Source organism: Lontra canadensis, unplaced genomic scaffold, assembly GCF_010015895.1.
Source record: "Lontra canadensis isolate GAN:19392208 unplaced genomic scaffold, GSC_riverotter_1.0 scaffold54, whole genome shotgun sequence".
NCBI classification, from domain to species: domain Eukaryota; kingdom Metazoa; phylum Chordata; class Mammalia; order Carnivora; family Mustelidae; genus Lontra; species Lontra canadensis.
Genome location: NW_022631048.1, coordinates 1,223,574 through 1,240,662, shown reverse-complemented (window position 1 = coordinate 1,240,662; position 17,089 = coordinate 1,223,574).

Sequence of the window (17,089 nt, the reverse complement as noted above, 5' to 3'; positions counted from 1 at the left end):
ATTTCAAAATAATTATGCTGAGTGAAAGGAGCCATATAAAAAAGAATATATACCCTATGAGTCCCTTTATATAGAATTCTAGAAAATGAAAGCTAACCAAAGGGACAGCAAGCTGATCAGTGGTTGCCCAGGGATTAGCAGGTGGAGAAGCAAGTAGCGTGGGAGGAAAGGATTATAGAGATGTATGGAGAAATTTGGGGGTGATGATATGTTCATTATCTTGATTGTGATGACTTCATGAGCATAAAAATAAGTCAAAGTTTACCAAACTGTGTATATATATATATATATGTATATATATATATATATTTAAAGATTTATTTATTTTAGAGAGAGAGCACGTGCACATGGGGTGGGGGGAGAAGGAGAGAGAGAATCTCAAGGAGACTCCCCTCTGAGCATAGAGCCCAATGCAGGGCTCGATCCCACCACCTGGAGATCATGACCTGAGCTGAAGTCAAGAGTACGACACTTAACCCACTGATCCACCCAGGTGCCCAATCTAATTGTATATTTTAAGCATTTGCATGTCTTGGAGAAAAAAGGATAAAAATCAGATGATCATCCCATTGGATGCACCATCAGTACTTGACAATATTCACCAAAATTCACAATAAAAAAAACTTAGCAAAGAAGGCAAACCAGTAACACATAAAAAAATAGCATTCATAATAGCATCAAAAAATCAAATATTTTGGAATAAATCTGACAAAAACGTGTAAAACTTCTATGCTAAAAATTATAAATATTAGGTAAATTAAATAAGAGTTTCATGGATTGAAAGAGTCAATGTTGTGCAGATGTTGATCTTCTCAATCTGATTTGGGTTAGAGTTAGGACTGTGAGGTGTGGAGCAACCAGAATTCTCAGACACTGATAGTGGGAGTGTAAATTTCATAGTCACTTTGAAAAATTGGCAGTACCTGAACATCACATAGAGCTGAACATAAACATTTCACATAGCTCAGCAATTCCACTCCCAGTTATATATCCCAACGGAAATGAGCATACAGTGACCAAAAGGCATGGACAAGAATATTCATAGCAGGGTTATTCTTAATACTTAGAAACCTGGAAAATGCTCAAATATTCATCACTAGTAAAATGGATAAATGCCAAGTAGATGCAATGGAATACTGAACCTCAATGAGAATGAACGAATTATAGGTTTATATGGGTGAACAGTATAACATTGATCAAAAAGAGGTACATACTGTGATTCTATGCATAATAAATTCAAAACCACCCAGAATTAACTCACAATATTGGAAGTCAGGAGACTGGTTACTTCTTGAGAAGAAGAGCAGTGAGTGAGAAGGGGCACAAGGGGGCTTTTGGACTAATGTTCTATTTCTTGATCTGTGTGCTGGCTACATATTTGCGCATGCTTCTGTATGTGTATTATACTTAAAAATATTTATATAAAAATGAAAAACACGTTTGCTTAAAAAACATGCATGTCAATAGTACTTCAATAAAACTGTTCTCAAAAGAGACTGTATAAGGATAAGGAAATGCTTGACTTGGGGAAAAAAATGCATTACAAAGTGAAGTAAGCGGGGCGCCTGGGTGGCTCTGGGTTAAAGCTTCTGCCTTCGGCTCAGGTCATGATCCCAGGGTCCTGGGATCCAGTCCTGCATTGGGCTCTCTGCTTAGCAGGGAGACTGCTTCCCCCTCTCTCTCTGCCTGTCTTTCTGCCTACTTGTGATCTCTGTCTGTCAAATAAATAAATAAAATCTTAAGAAAAAAGTGAAATAAGCTAAAATAGGAGAAAAAACTAGAAGGCCAGCCTAAGAAAAATGGAAGAAAGTGAAGACTAAAGAAAATGTTATAGGCAAAGGAAACATGAAAGGGAAAACAATAACTGCTAATATTTATTGAGAAATTTACTAGATTCCAATTTTTCTTTAATTAATACACTTTATTTTTTAGAGCAGTTTTGGTTCACACCCAAATCGAGCAGAGGTAGAGAGATTTCCTATACAGATCCGGCACCCTTCCATCTCCCCTACTATCAACATTCTGAACTGTAGTGGTATATTTGTTATAACTGATGAGTTTACATGGACATGTTATCACCCAGAATCCGTAGTCTACTTGGGGGTTCACTCTTGGTGTTGTTCATTATACGAGTTTGGACAAATGTATAATGATGTGCATCCACTGTGATAAAATAACATGCAGGGTAGTTTTACTGCCCTAAAAATGACCTGTGTTCTACTTGTTCATCCCTCCCTCCCTCCCAAATGATCTTTTGTCTCTGTAACTGTGTCTTTTCCAGAATGTCATATAATTGGGATCTACAGTGCATAGCTTTTCCAGACTAGCTTCTTTCACTTAGTAATATGTGTTGAAGTTTCCTCCCTGTCCTTTCATGGCTTAATGGTTCATTTCTTTTGAGCACTGAATAAAATTCCATTGTCTGGATGTACCAGGGTTTATTTACCCAGGTGTCCCCAAATCATTCTTTTTTTTTTAAATTAAAGATTTTATTTATTTATTTGAGAGAGAGAGAGAATGTGAGAGGAGAGGTCAGAGGGAGAAGCAGACTCCCCGCCGAGCAGGGAGCCCGATGTGGGACTCGATCCCGGGACTCCAGGATCATGATCTGAGCCGAAGGCAGTCGCTTAACCAACTGAGCCACCCAGGCACCCCCCAAATCATTCTTTTTAATGGTTGAGTAATACTCCATTGTGTGTGTGTGTGTGCACGTGCACGCGCGTGTGTGTACTACATCTTCTTTATGCATTTATCAATCTATAGACATTTGAGCTGCTTCCCTATCTTGGCTATTGTAAATAATGCTGATATGAACATAGGGATGTATGTATCCCTTCTTCTTAGTTTCATTGATCTCTTCTATTTTTCTAGTCTCTATTTCACTTTGCTCTGATTTTTGTTATTTCCTTTCTTCTGCAAACTGTGGGCTTAGGTTGTTTGTTCTTTTTCCAGTTCCTTGGATGTAAAATTGGGTTCTTATTTGAGATCTTTCTTTTTTTTTTTTTTCTGAAGATTTTATTTATTTATTTGACAGAGAGATAGAGAGCAGAAGTAGGCAGAGCAGCCGGCAGAGGGAGAGGGAGAAGCAGGCTTCCTGCTGAGCGGGGAGGCTGATATGCGACAGATCCCAAGACCCAGAGATCATGACCTGAGTCGAAGCCATAGACGCTTTACTGACTGGGTCACCCAGGTGCCCCAAGATCTTTCTTTTTTAAAAAATATATGCATTTATTGCTATAGACTTTCCTCTAAAAACTGCTTTTGCAGCATCCCATTGGTATATTGTGTTTTCATTTTCATTAGTTTGGTCATATTTTTTGATTTCTCTTTTGATTTCTTCTTTGACTCATTGGTTATTCAGGAATGTACTGTTTAGTTTCCATGTGTGTGTAAATTTACTAGTTTCTCATGACCTTGACAGTCCTGTGGAGTACTGGCTAGATATGTAGAATGCCCCCATATGAGTTTACTTGATGTTTTCTCATAATCAGACTAGAGTTAATGTTATTTTTTTTTGAAAGAGCACCACAGAGGTGAAATGCCCTTTTTATCATATCATATCAGGGCACAAATGATGTGGGAAAAAAATCCACACATTATTGGTGATGCTAACCTTCAGCATTTGATTAAGGTAGTGTTCGCCAGGTTTCTCCATAATAAAGATATTATTTATTACCTGTCTTCACCATTAGAATGTACGATCTATGAGCCTAGAAATGCCATCTGATTTGTTTACTGCTATATCCCCAGTGACTAGAGCAGTGCATGGTCTTAGGTACTCAATAAATATTTGTTGAATGAATAAATCTAAGCATGAATTAGATGATCCTTAGCTTCCCATTCTACTCCACTCTTTTAAAAAAAATTTTGGGGTGCCTGGGTGGCTCCCCCAGGTTGGTTAAGTGGCTGACTCTTGGTTGGTTAAGTGTCTGACTCTTGGTTTCAGCTCAGGTCAGGATCTCAGGGTCATGAAATTGAGACCCACGTTGAGCCTCTTTCACAGCGCAGACTCTGCTTGGGATTCTTTCCCCCTTCTTCTCCCTTCCCGTCCACCCTCCCCATATTCATGCTCTCTCTCTCAAATAAATAAATAAATAAAATCTTAAAAAAATTGGTTCCGACAATTTTTAAAGAAGATTTTATTTATTTATTTGACAGAGAGACAGTGAGAGAGGGAACACAAGCAGGGGGAGTGGGAAAGGAGAAGCAGGCCTCCACTGAGCAGAGAGCCCGATGCAGGGTTCGATCCCAGGACTCTGGGATCATGACCCGAGCTGAAGGCAGAGGCTTAACAACTGAGCCACACAGGTGCCTCTGTTCTGACCCTTTTTTTGACCAGCAAGTCTTCTGTTTTGCTAACAGCAATTATATTAGGGCATATAGTCTGTATGTATGAAATATCGAGTGCATGCCACCAATTACTGACAATATATGAGCATTAGAACCTGTTGGTTGACAGGAGACTGACTTACTGCAGATGATTTACTTATATTTAATTTTGGCTTGAAAAGCAAGGGCAAGAATATCTAGGCCTACTTTGTCCAGGTTGGGAGTTAGCATATGGCATTTAAATGAGCTTAGGTTTTAGTAAGACCTAGATTTTCAAATCTCATTTCTACCACTTCTTAGCATTATGTCTCTGGGTAAGTGATCCAGGCTCTTGGAATTTTCTCATCTCTGATATGGGAGTAATTGTTCTTTTTTGTAGGTTGGTAATAGTGAAGTCACACAGCAAATGCCTACTCAGTGTCTGGCATTTTGCTCAATAAATATTGGTTTTGTTACCTTTCCACAATCTCCTGAAGCATGTGGTTGAATTAACCGTCCTATTCTGGGACAGTCATCTTCTATGAAAGAGCATCTTTTAGCTGGAAGATCCATGTAGACAATTCCATTTCATTAAAAATCTGATTATTTAATAATTTATTTAGAAATAAGCTATGGCTTCTATAATTAAATTCATCTGGCATATGTACAAAGCACCATGACTTCTTTCCTCCGGCAAGAAAGCTGATGGAATATAAACATTTTACCAGCGTGCACAGCACAGTTTACCTTCATGCAATGCCCGCACCTTGAAGAAATAGCATATAGTGCCCTGCAGTGGATGTGGCTCAATATAAAATTTGCCATTTCCCAAGCCCTTGAAATATTGTCCCATTTCTTATACTTCTGCACTGCACATGCTAATTTGGTAATGCCAGTCTGCTTCCTTATTTCAGTAGCTGAAGTGACATAGCCCTGTTCTAGAATTTGCCAAGTGTTCGAAGGTGCCAGGCAGGTCCATATTATCCCAGCAATGTCACTGATTCCTAGTGCTTGAAGAAGGGAGGACGGTGAGCACTTAGCTTGAGGGTGATATGTTCTGTGGGAATGTATGTTCTTGGCAAGTTGTTTATGACTTTTTTCTTCAGTACAGCCGAAGAAGCAGAGGAACATATTTCAAATTCCCATTGGCAAGGGCTCCCAGTTCTTTCGTAAGGATTTGTAAAATTCCATCCCTTCGAGTCTTGTCAGCAATCTCTGCATATCCTGCAGGCTCTTGTTCATAAAGCTTTCAGTGCCCACAGCTGAGGGGGCTGGGCAGGGAGCACGCGTGGAAGAGTGTGTGCTTGTGCGTGTGCATGTGTGTATTTATGGAGGGCTTCTGGCTTGAAATGCCCATATTATGTTGCTTTCTGGTTTGAATTTACTACAATAATGAAATGGAAACATCCCCCTGCATAGTGAGGTATAGCTAGTGAGTCTCACCACTTGCTTAGTTGTCAGTGTTCAGGTCTTCCTTTAGGTTCCTTTCCTGTTTCTCTTCTTTGGAGCTTCTCATCAGTTGCTGAGTTTAGGGGAAAACATTGTCCTGGAGCTGTCATAGTTCTCCACAGAGAGAGAAGGAGGGATCCTGTTCAGGCTTCAGGGATGATCACTGTGGTAGAATTTACCGTATTTCATTGTTCAAAAGTGTGCACTTTTTTTTTTTTTTAGAGATTTTATTTATTTGACAGAGAGAGTGCACAAGCAGGGGAGCTGCAGGCAGGTGGAGAGGGAGGAGCAGGCTCCACGTTGAGCAGAGAGCCGATGCGGGGCTCCATCCCAGGAGCCCCGGATCATGACCTAAGCCAAAGGCAGATGCTTAACTGACTGTCACCCGGGTGCCCCAAGTGCGCACATTTTCTATTTGTAACTTCTTTTGGAAAGTATAAGTCACCAAATATTGGTGAGACAGTTTTCACTTCTTCCCAAATCATCAGATAATGGATATTGAGGTTGTCTAACCACAAGTTGGTTTGTGGTTTGCAGGTTCTAAAAAGCACTTCATAATTGATGTTAGAATTTGGCATGGCCTAGAACTTTTGAGGTTTGGGAGTAAAGGACAGTAAAAAGCAGTAGTCACCTGACTAGGAGGAAGGACTTCAGTGATTTCTTTTATTCTTTGGGGGTTGATTCAGATCCCAGTTCCTTTGTCCTAAACCAGGATTCTGGGCCAAAAATAAATTGGGTGATAAGCATAGTTGAACAGGTTTGATTTCCTCATGAGCCCTGTGATGGTTAATTTTATGTTTAAACTTGATTGGATACCCATGTAGCTGGTTAAACATTATTTTGGGGTGTGTCTGTGAGGATATCTCAGGAAGAGATAAGCATTCAAATCGGTAGACAGATTAATGAAAATTGCCCTCACCAATGTGGGTGGGCATCGCCCAAACCATTGGGGACCTGAATAAAACAAAAAGGCAGAGGAAGGGTGAGTTTGCTCTTTCTGCTACAGCTGAGATGTTCATCTTCTCCTTCCTTCAGATACTGGTGGTCTTGGGCTTTTGGACTCAGACTGGGACTTATGCCATTTTCCCCCTGATTCTCAGACTTTCGGACTTGGACGGAATTATATTCCCCACTCTCCCGGTCATGGGACAGGTTGGCCTATATAATCAAGTCAGCCAATTCCTAAAATAAAACTCTTCTTACGTCTCTTTCTCTCTATATATATCTTATTGGTTCTATTTCTCTGAAGAATCCTGATTAACACAAGCCCCATGTATAGAAAGGGTCAGACCTTTTACTTTAGATTTTGCACATGTTCAGTTCAGTGATCATTCTCTTGAGGCTGGTAGGTTTCATGTAGCACATTTGGAATTGATCGACTCATTTATGAAATTATTCTGTGAATGCTGAGAGCCAAACACCAAGCCACGTTGTGAATACAAAGATAATTCAACCAAGGATCACAATATATCTCCCTGACTCGACTGCGAGTTCCTTGTCAGAAAAGGGTTTATAGCCTAGTAGGGAAAATGAATGATGAACGTCAGAAAAACATAATATAAGATAGAAAGTGACATGTCATTAAAGTATATAGACCAAGAGAGGTAGAGATTAATTGTTCCAAAGTAGGGAGGGATGACATTTGGTGGAGGAATGTGGTAAGATTTTAAGAAGTCATTTGAGCTGGACTTCAAATTTATAGGAAAAGAAAGCAGACATTACAGGTGGGCAAAGACACAGATGTGGAAAGGCACAGGGCATAGAATACAGGGATTTCTTGTGGGGGTGGGCAGGGGAGATGAGAGGAGAAAGGGATTGTTTCATAGTTTAGGACCTGTTTTGGATTTAGGATTCATAGAGTTCTTAGAGTCCTTCTGGGGATCCAAGGAGAATGGTTAAGGTTAGGTGGTACTTGGGGTGTGGGGGTTGGGATAGGAAGTTTGGAACTGGATGATGTTTTTATTTATTTATTTATTTTTTATTTTATTATTATTTTTTTAAATTTTATTTTTTATAAACATATATTTTTTTCCCCAGGGGTACAGGTCTGTGAATCGCCAGGTTTACACACTTCACCGCACTCACCGTAGCACATACCCTCCCCAATGTCCATAATAACCCCACCCCCCCAACCCCCCTCCCCCCAGAAACCCTCAGTTTGTTTTGTGAGATTAAGAGTCACTTATGGTTTATCTCCCTCCCAATCCCATCTTGCTTCATTTACTCTTCTCCTACCCCCTTAACCCCCATGTTGCATGGATGATGTTTTCTGATACCGCTTCTGATAACAAATATGTGTTATTTCTCTACATCACTTCTCCAATACTCTGACACCAACTGAGTGTCCAATTCAATTCAATTTGGACCCTATCTACCTGGAGTTACTGTCGAATCCCACAAATTAAAGGGCCCAGCTCCACAAGACTGCCCTTACTTCAGATGCCAGCTGTAAGTGGCATAACCAGGTGACCCACACTTCTTCCCAGCTAACTACATATTTGAAAATTCCCTTGACCAACCCACACTAAGTTTGATAATTGATCAGATAACTCACAGAACTCAGGAAGTGCTCTACTTACTATTCCAGTTGATTTTAAAGGTTTCAACTCAAGAAGAGCCACGTGAAGGAGATGCATCTGGCAAGGTATGGGACAAGGGTTGTAGAGCTTCCCTGGTGTCTCCAAATGCACCAGCCTTCTAGCACACTGGTATGTTTATCAACCTAGAAGCTCCTTGATGTCTGCCATTTAGGTTTTTTTTTTTAATGGAAGTTTCATTACATAGGCATGATTGATGAAATCATTGGCCATGGATGATTGAACTTCATCTTCAGCCCTTCTCTGGTCCCTGGAGGTTGGTGGGAGGGTTGGAAGTTCTAATCCTCTAATCATGTGGTTGGCTTTTCTGCTGACCTGTCCCCACTATGAGTCACCTCATGAGCACAAAAAAGATAATAAATTCCATGGATTTTAGGACTCTGTGCCAGGAGTCAGGGTCAAAGACCAAATATTTATTTATTTTTTATTATACCACAGAAGTAGAAACCAATTACCTCACAGTCTCGCTGAGAGGACAATGCCTAGAGCAGGCTTGGTGGGGCATCTGTGTGGAGCTTAGCTCTGAGGTAACAACAGGTGACACGGCTTGGGTCAAGGCTGAGTGTGCTATGGCTTTTCTGGAACAGGATGAGAGCTTGGGCCAAGGTCCGGTGAAGCCGGACAGGATTGATGAGACCTTGCTAAAGACTAGTTTACAATGTGTGGTACTGTGGGCTCTGCCTAGAGATTTCTGGCTCTAACTTAGGGCAACATGGGGGAGAAAATGGATTTACCTTACATTTCTATTTTGTTCCTTTTTTAAGAGATAATTCCCATCGTTGGAATAATGTCCTCATGGAAAAAGGAAACTGGTTTCAAGTTACGGTCAGTTCTGGGATAATCATCCAGGGTAGTTCCTTTCTCTGCCTGACTGAGGATGGTCTGTCCTGTTAATAATCAGAGAGCACATACACATAAAGATGTGACGAACATGTTAACCAGCTGGCTTGAATCCTTTAAAATAGTCACACTTCTCAGCGGCCGGCGGAAGGATCTTTGCAGGCAAGAACTTCACTGGTCCGACAGCGAAATAAAGAGGGTGCCTCTGGACTCCACAAAAACTGAAGGTTTCTGTCCATATGACATCCTTGAGTGCTCCGAGGAATCAGGAGAATCTGTCTTCGTCTGTTCGGGCTGCTGTAACTGAATCACACAGACTGGGCGGCTTACAAACCGCAGACGTCTATCCCTCAGCGTTCTGGAGGTGGGAAGTTCAATATCAGGGTGCCAGCCTGTTTGGGTTCTGATGAAGGCCTTCTTCTGGGCTGCAGACCTGCGACTTCTCATCATGTTCTCACATGGCAGGAAGTGGGCAAGCGGCTCTCTGGGGCTTCTTTGTGAGAGGCGCGAATTCCATTCGTGAAGGCTCTGTTCTCAGGACCTAGTCATCACCCCAAGACCCCACCTCCTAAAACCATCATATTGGGCGTTAGGATTTCAACATATGAATTTTGGGGGCCATATCCATTTAAACCATAGCAGAATTATTTTTCAAAGACACCCTGATGCCTTGAAGATACCGAGCAGGACTGGGAGCATGCTCCAGGTGTAGCACAGCAGGAATGCTGAAAAGGGAAAAGGGAGCTAACATTTCAAGAGCACTCACCATATGCCGGCCCCCATGCTGGCTGTTTTACCTACCTGATCTCTTAATTCTTCCAAAAGCTCCGAGAGGTTGATTTAACCCACTTCTATATACAAATAAGGAAGCTGAGATTCAGAGAAGTTAAATAAGTTGTCTAAGGTCATTTGACTTAAGGTCAGTGTGGTAGTCTATCTGACCACAAGCTGTTCTCTTTCCAATACATAACAAAATAGTTGTGGGTACTAAAGTTCCGGAGACTGATTTTCGAGTTAGAAGTAATCTTGGAGTAAACGGAACAACTATTAAATAGACTTAGAATGATTTTTAGTGATTATCCACTCCCATACCTCTACCAGGTGGCCTCCGGGCTTTGGTTTTACTTCCAGTCAAGGGAGCCCCAACTACCACTAAGGCAGAGCCCAAAGGGTCAGCAAATTGAGGACCGATTCCAAACTTAACCTACAAGAATAGAAAGATGAAAATGGGAGAAAGTATGAAAAGAAGATTAATGGAAAGTGAAGGGCTCATCTTGTGAGAAATTTAGAATATTGTATCTGAAATAATTAGTTAATGTGGCTCAAGAATAGACTCACACATGAGTGGAAAAGAAGATACTTCTGTGGAAGCAAACTCAAAGTTAACACACAATAAAGGAAATATTGCAAGTCACTGAGAGATATTAGTCTGCGTAATTGATAGTTTGTGGAAATTTAGATAGCTGTGTAAAAAAGAATTAATACAAACCACAACCGTAGGTCATGCCCAGATAAATTCCAGGTGCATGAGTGAATTGTATTTAAAAAGTGAAAATACTCTAAGAAAATTAAGATTAATATTTATCTGACCTCTGATTGGGAAAGGGTATTTTAAGCATAAAATTTGTAGGAGAAATCACAAAAGAAAAGTTGGATAGATTTGACTATAGACAAATTAGAATTTTGTGTATATAAAAAAGAAAAACAAAATAATTGATAATTTGGGGAACATTTGCAAGAAATATGAATAAGGGTGAGTATCTTTAATATGTAATGTGTTCACATAAATCAACAAGAAAAAATGTTAATGTCCTAAATTAAAATTGGCCATGTGTATAAATTACCTCAAGAGAAATTATAAATGATTAGTTAACATTTAAAAAGTACACCCTCACTAGTAATCAAAGCAATGGAAATGAAAAATTTTATTCAATCACTGAGAATTATCAGAAGTAAGATTTAAACTTGGTGTGGGAAATGTGTGCTCACATAGTGTGGGTAGAGAGCAATCTGTTAATCGTTTGCTGTAGGCCTATCTCTGACATTTGGGAGCCTGGTCCAAAAGTATAAATGGAAGTTCCTATGCCAGTTATCTAGATATTTAAAATATATAATTGTATTCAAAGGATATACATCTGGAAACGTCCCCATTACACATGTAAATTAAAGGAATGGAAAATTAAAGTTATGTATTACATATTTTTAAAAGGTTGTTTTTCTTCTAAAATATTCAAAATTATTTTAAAATTAAAAGGCGGGGCGCCTGAGTGGGTCAGTCAGTTAAGCATCTGACTTCGGCTCAGGTCATGATCAGGGTCTGGGATCAAGCCCCAGTTGGGCTCCCTGCTCAATGGGGGAGTCGGCTTGTCCCTATGCCCCTCCCCCAACTCATGCACACGTGCACTCTCTCTCTCAAATAAATAAAATCTTAAAAAAATTAAAAGGCAAAATGAAAATTATAACTAATGACTATCAGAATTTTATCTTAGTTTTTAAAAAAATTACTTTAGACAGCATGTGAGCAAGTGTAAGTGGGGGAGGGGCAGAGGGAGAAGAGAGAGACTCTTAAGCCCATCCCCCCCTCAGTGCGGGACTAAATCTTATTAACCCTGAGATCATGATCTGAACTGAAACCAAGAGCTGGGCTCAGTTGACTAAGCCACGTAGGTGTCCCTGACTATCGAATTTTGGATAAAACTTATTTAGATAAATTTTAGTTTAATTTTAAATATTTAATTAAATATTAGTGAACATTTTTATGAAAATAAAGCTACTCAAAAATGTTCAATGTCAGTTTTCATGGAGTTAAGTAAAGAATTGTTATCATGCATCGTGCATGTTATGTCTTTACCAACATGGACTCTAATTTAAGAATCGTGTAAATTGGTTAATATTGAAAATTGCCCTTCCTCAAAGTGCAGACAGAGCACCAACTCATGAGTATGTCAGGAGCTGTACATTTAGAAGAAGGGAAGTTGGAAAATAGGCACACAGTACCGCTTTTCTAAGTGGTATTCTTTTCTTTTTTTTTTTTTAATTTTTAAAAAAGGTTTTATTTATTTATTTGACAGAGATCACAAGTAGGCAGAGAGAGAGGAAGAGGGAAGCAGGCTCTCTGCTGAGCAGAGAGCCCGATGCAGGACTTGATCCAAGGACCCTGAGATCATGACCCGAGCCGAAGGCAGCAGCTTAACCCACTGAGCCACCCAGGCACCCCAGTGGTATTCTTTTCTAAGAAGCTATTGCGTTGATGTTGATGGGAAGGGCTTGTCAGGTTAACGAGTCTCTTTCTTACCTATGTGCTTTCTACCTCTGCAGAGAAGTGTCCATCTCTGAGGTGGGAGGGGCATAACTCCTAGATCTTACAGGTATTTAGATGCAGCTCTTCTTTGTTGTAAGGACATCAGGCAGGAGAGGTGAAGCTGTGTGTTCTTGAGGTCTACATAGTCTTATTCACGCTGTGCCCTGGAAGCTGATTGATTCTGGCCCTCACGTGTTCTTTACTAAATGTAGAGTGTGTGTGAGTGTGCGTGTGCGCATGCATATGTGTGTGTGTATGTTTTGATGTTGGTGGACTTCTTTTTTTTTTTCTGAGCTTGAAACTTTATTATTATTTTTTAAAATTTCTTTTCAGCGTAACAGTATTCATTGTTTTTGCACCACACCCAGTGCTCCATGCAATCCGTGTCCTCTCTAATACCCACCACCTGGTTCCCCCAAAGTTGGTGGACTTCTGATGTGTGGGCCTAGGGCAGGATTCCTTGTTACCTGGGTTCAGAGGCAGTTAGTACAATATGCATCAAAAGCCTTAGAACTATGAAGATGCTGCCATTACATCTTTGTGAGGCTAGGTTAGGGTAGGACAAAGGAATTACATAGGCTTTAACTTGTGATTCCATTAAAAATGAAACTACCCTAAATAATGAATGAATACTAGAGAGTGTGAACAAAAATTGACATACCAAGGTGCTCATTAGACAGTTGTTTTAAAATATTTATTTATTTATTTACTTATTTTTTACATTATTTTAAATGTCCAAGTAGAGGGGACTAGCAGATAACATTGTGGTGTCTATATAGTGGAATGCAATGCTAGGTCTTTTTAAACATGTGGGAAATACTTATGGCTATGACATGAAGTCACAATTTGAATTGCATCAAATAGGATCCCAATTAAGAGAACCATGTGCATAGAAACAAAGACAGGAAATGCATTGACATTTTATAGTGCTTATGTTTGAGTTGTGGGAGCATGGTTAATTTATCTTTTAAAAAATATTCATATAATTTTCCCAGTTTAGTATTACAAGCACATTATTTTCAAATGAAAGAAAGCGATTTTAAAGACAGAGGATTAATGTTAACATACTGCTTCACAAGTGCTCCCTGGGAGTCTTAGAGGCAATGCCTAATTCACAGTAGAGGGTGAGATCTGGAGCGTTGGTTCTTGCTAAAAAGGGGGGCTTGGGGTTATTCTAAGGTTCTCTTAGATATCTCTATGATCAAGTAAGTTTGTCACATCTTTGGGAAGCATTGGTTTTTAACTAGGTCACGCTACCTAGTTGTTTCTGTTAGGCTATATTCTGGAGATTCCTCTAGGTCTCATGAAAAGAAAACTGAAGGAACAAAAGGTCCTCAGTTTGATAAGAGAAGCAGGGGATGGGGATGCATGAGCTGGCAGAAAAGAATGTTTTAGGGCCACACACAGTTTTAAGTTCATTGTCTGACTAAACTCATAATTGGCTTTATTGACAGCCCTTTGCCTATTACCCCTGGGTAAGTATTAAGTTACAGGATGCAGACTGAACCTGAGACCACAAAACTCCTTTCTCCAACCCTAACTTAGCCTGACAAAGTGGTAATGTCAATGTCTTCCTCGTCCGTAGATTGGTTGTATTCTGTTTCCTTCCCGGGCAAGCATCTGACATGGAGAGGCAGCTTAACCTAGTAGTTGAGAACTCAGGATTCAAGATATGTTGCAATGAAAAGAGGAAGTCTTAAGAGTGATATTTATGTTCTGAACAGTTGTTGAAAAACACACAGTTGCATCTTTTGTATATTGTATTAGGCAGCTTAGGTTAGGATATGCTGCAGTAACAAACAATCCACAAATCTCGGTGGTGTTCAATAATAAAGCTAGTGGCTTACCACATCACATGCTGGCTGTGGTTTGACTGTTGCTCTGCTTTACGTCTTCACTCTGGCATTCAGGTTGAAGGCATAGTCCCTGTCAGGGACATCACTATTCTCATGGCAAAGGAAAAAGAAGATGGTGGAAGACATGATGGTTTTTAGAGCTTCTGTTTGGAAGTGGAACATACCTTTGGCCAAAAAAGACACATGAGGAAGCCTGAAGTCTGTGGGGCAGGAAATATAATCCTTCCTATGGCCCCTACGGAAGGGCTGCAAGTATTTTGAATAATAATTTAACCTACTTCATATATGTGTATAATTGTGTGTGTGTGTGTGTGTGTGTGTGTGTATAAACAGCAAGAATTATTCAGAAATCAATAAAATTGGAAGCGGGGGGGGTGCCTGGGTGGCTCAGTGGGTTAAAGCCTCTGCCTTCGGCTCAGGTCATGATTCCAGGGTCCTGGGATCGAGCCCCACAACGGGGCTCTCTGCTCAGCAGGGAGCCTGCTTCCCCGCTCTCTGTCTCTGCCTGCCTCTCTGACTACTTGTGATCTCTGTCTGTCAAATAACTAAATAAAATCTTAAAAAAAAATAAAATTGGAAGCAGGAAATCAATAGAGACAGTCACCAGACCTTTTATTAGTTAAGGCACACTATAGCTAGGTAGTAATACAACTCCATAAATACTTTTGACAGCTTCCTAAACATAAGTTTTATCAAAAATAATCTTTAGATAATTCAGACAAAAGAAATGTTTGAGGAGGATGTACTTTTCAAATTGAAGCAGTAAATTGGTTTAAAAGAACACAGGGACTCATTGGGAAAGGTCTTGGACAAGCTAAGAGAAGTCAGGACCAACACACCTTGTCAAGGAGAGACAATGAGACCCAGAGCCAGAAGTCTGGGCAGCAGACTGATAGTGTCTTGCCCTTGGGTAGTCCATTTACCTCTGCCCTACCTCACATTTCTCAGATTAAAAGCATCTGCTTCACCTGACAGGATTGTAGAGAAGACCTTTTTCAAGATAGCAAAGGTAAAAATGCTTTGTAAACCTAAAAATAGAAAATATTGTAATTTAGGTCATGAGACAAGTTTTGCCCGATTATTTCAGTTGGAAGTTTTTTTTCTTCTTTTTTCCCTTCTTAAGTCATGTGAATATTTGTCTCAGCTCTTTGGAACACTTGCTATCATAGTCTAAGTATGGAAAATATCTTAGCAACAACCATTTCCCAGAGAAATCCTATTTGGGCACCAAGATCTCTTGGTAAAGCAAAAAGGAGTAAATGTGAAGTTTTATGTAGCAAACACAACTTTGGAAAAAAATTAATTCAAGTATTCTAAGTATTTGATTATCATATTTGTATCTAAGTATTTGATATCATATACACCCGTGCTGCCTGTTAGTAACAACTAGTGGCATGTGGCCATTTAACTTAAGTTAATTAAAATGAAAAAAGTTCAGTTCCTTGGTATGATTTACCCCAGCCCTCATCCACCCCAACGTCTGTGACTGTCACCCTCACTCACTTGGGGCCACTCATCCTGGCCATCTTGGGTTTTAGGACATAGGTCCTACCTAAGGGTCTTTGCGCACACTGTCTGCCCCTCTCTCTGCCCCTGCATTCATTCCTCAGTTATTTTTATGACCCACTCTCACTTCATTCAGGTTTCTGCTCAAAGTCCCTTCATCTGAGAAGCTTTTATTTTTATTTTGTTACACTTACCGTATGTAAGGTAAATAAGTAGATACATAGTATGATAGGTAGCAATAGATGATTAGGAGACAAATAAAGGAGGTGGGGGGAGAGTTTTATTTTGTTTTGCTTTTGAATGATTTTAAATAATCCAGGTCCATGAGACATCTTAGTAAAGAGTTAAGAAGGTGAAGAAGCGAGCCATGGAGATACTTGGAGAAAGAATATTTCCAGCAGAGAAAACAACAAATGCAGTGACCCCGAGGCAGGTGTGGGCTGGGCCTGTTGGAGAAGTGATGAGCCATTCCTAGCTCAGCGGTGCTTCACTGCCATTGAACTCCCTTTACCCTCCCTGCACCTTTGTAAATATTCAATATACTCTTCTCCATTACTCCTCGTGAGGGTGCCATCTGTTTCCTGCAGGGACCTGATGGATATGAGTGAATCCATCCTGTTTGGGAAGGTTGTACAGTTTATAAAAAGAAATGCTGGAGGAGTTCAGAGCAGGAGAAAATCACTGTAGGATGAAGCATGTGAATCTTTGTTTTGTCCTTGAAGGGAATACAGTAGAACCAAGTTATTTCTAGGACCATGCTTCAAGATTAATGGTAACCCTTCAACATATGGCCTCAGCCAGAAATCTCTCTGGGTGTTATCTTGGATTCTTCTTTCTTCCTCACCCCAGCATATAACTGATCACTAAATCCTGTCTGATTTTCTAAGTCTCTCTTGCATCATGCTTTGCAGGACCTTGTTATCCAACCCTGGGTGTCTATAGTAGCCTCCCTGGTTGTGGTCTTACCCTTTCTCCAAAGTGACCTTTATAAAATACAAGCTGACTATCTTACTGCTCCTTTGAAAACCACTCACTAGCTCTCCCTGGTCTCTAGGAGAGTGTCCATAGTCTTTGGCCAGCATTTCCAGCTCATCACCCACCTTGTCTTTGGCACTTTATGTTCAAGCCATACATAGTAACAGTGTTCTTGTGTGGTCATGCCTCCAGATCTGCATGTGCCTCACCAGAAGCCAGCAATGCCACTTCCCTGTTAACTAACTCTTGCCTGTCCT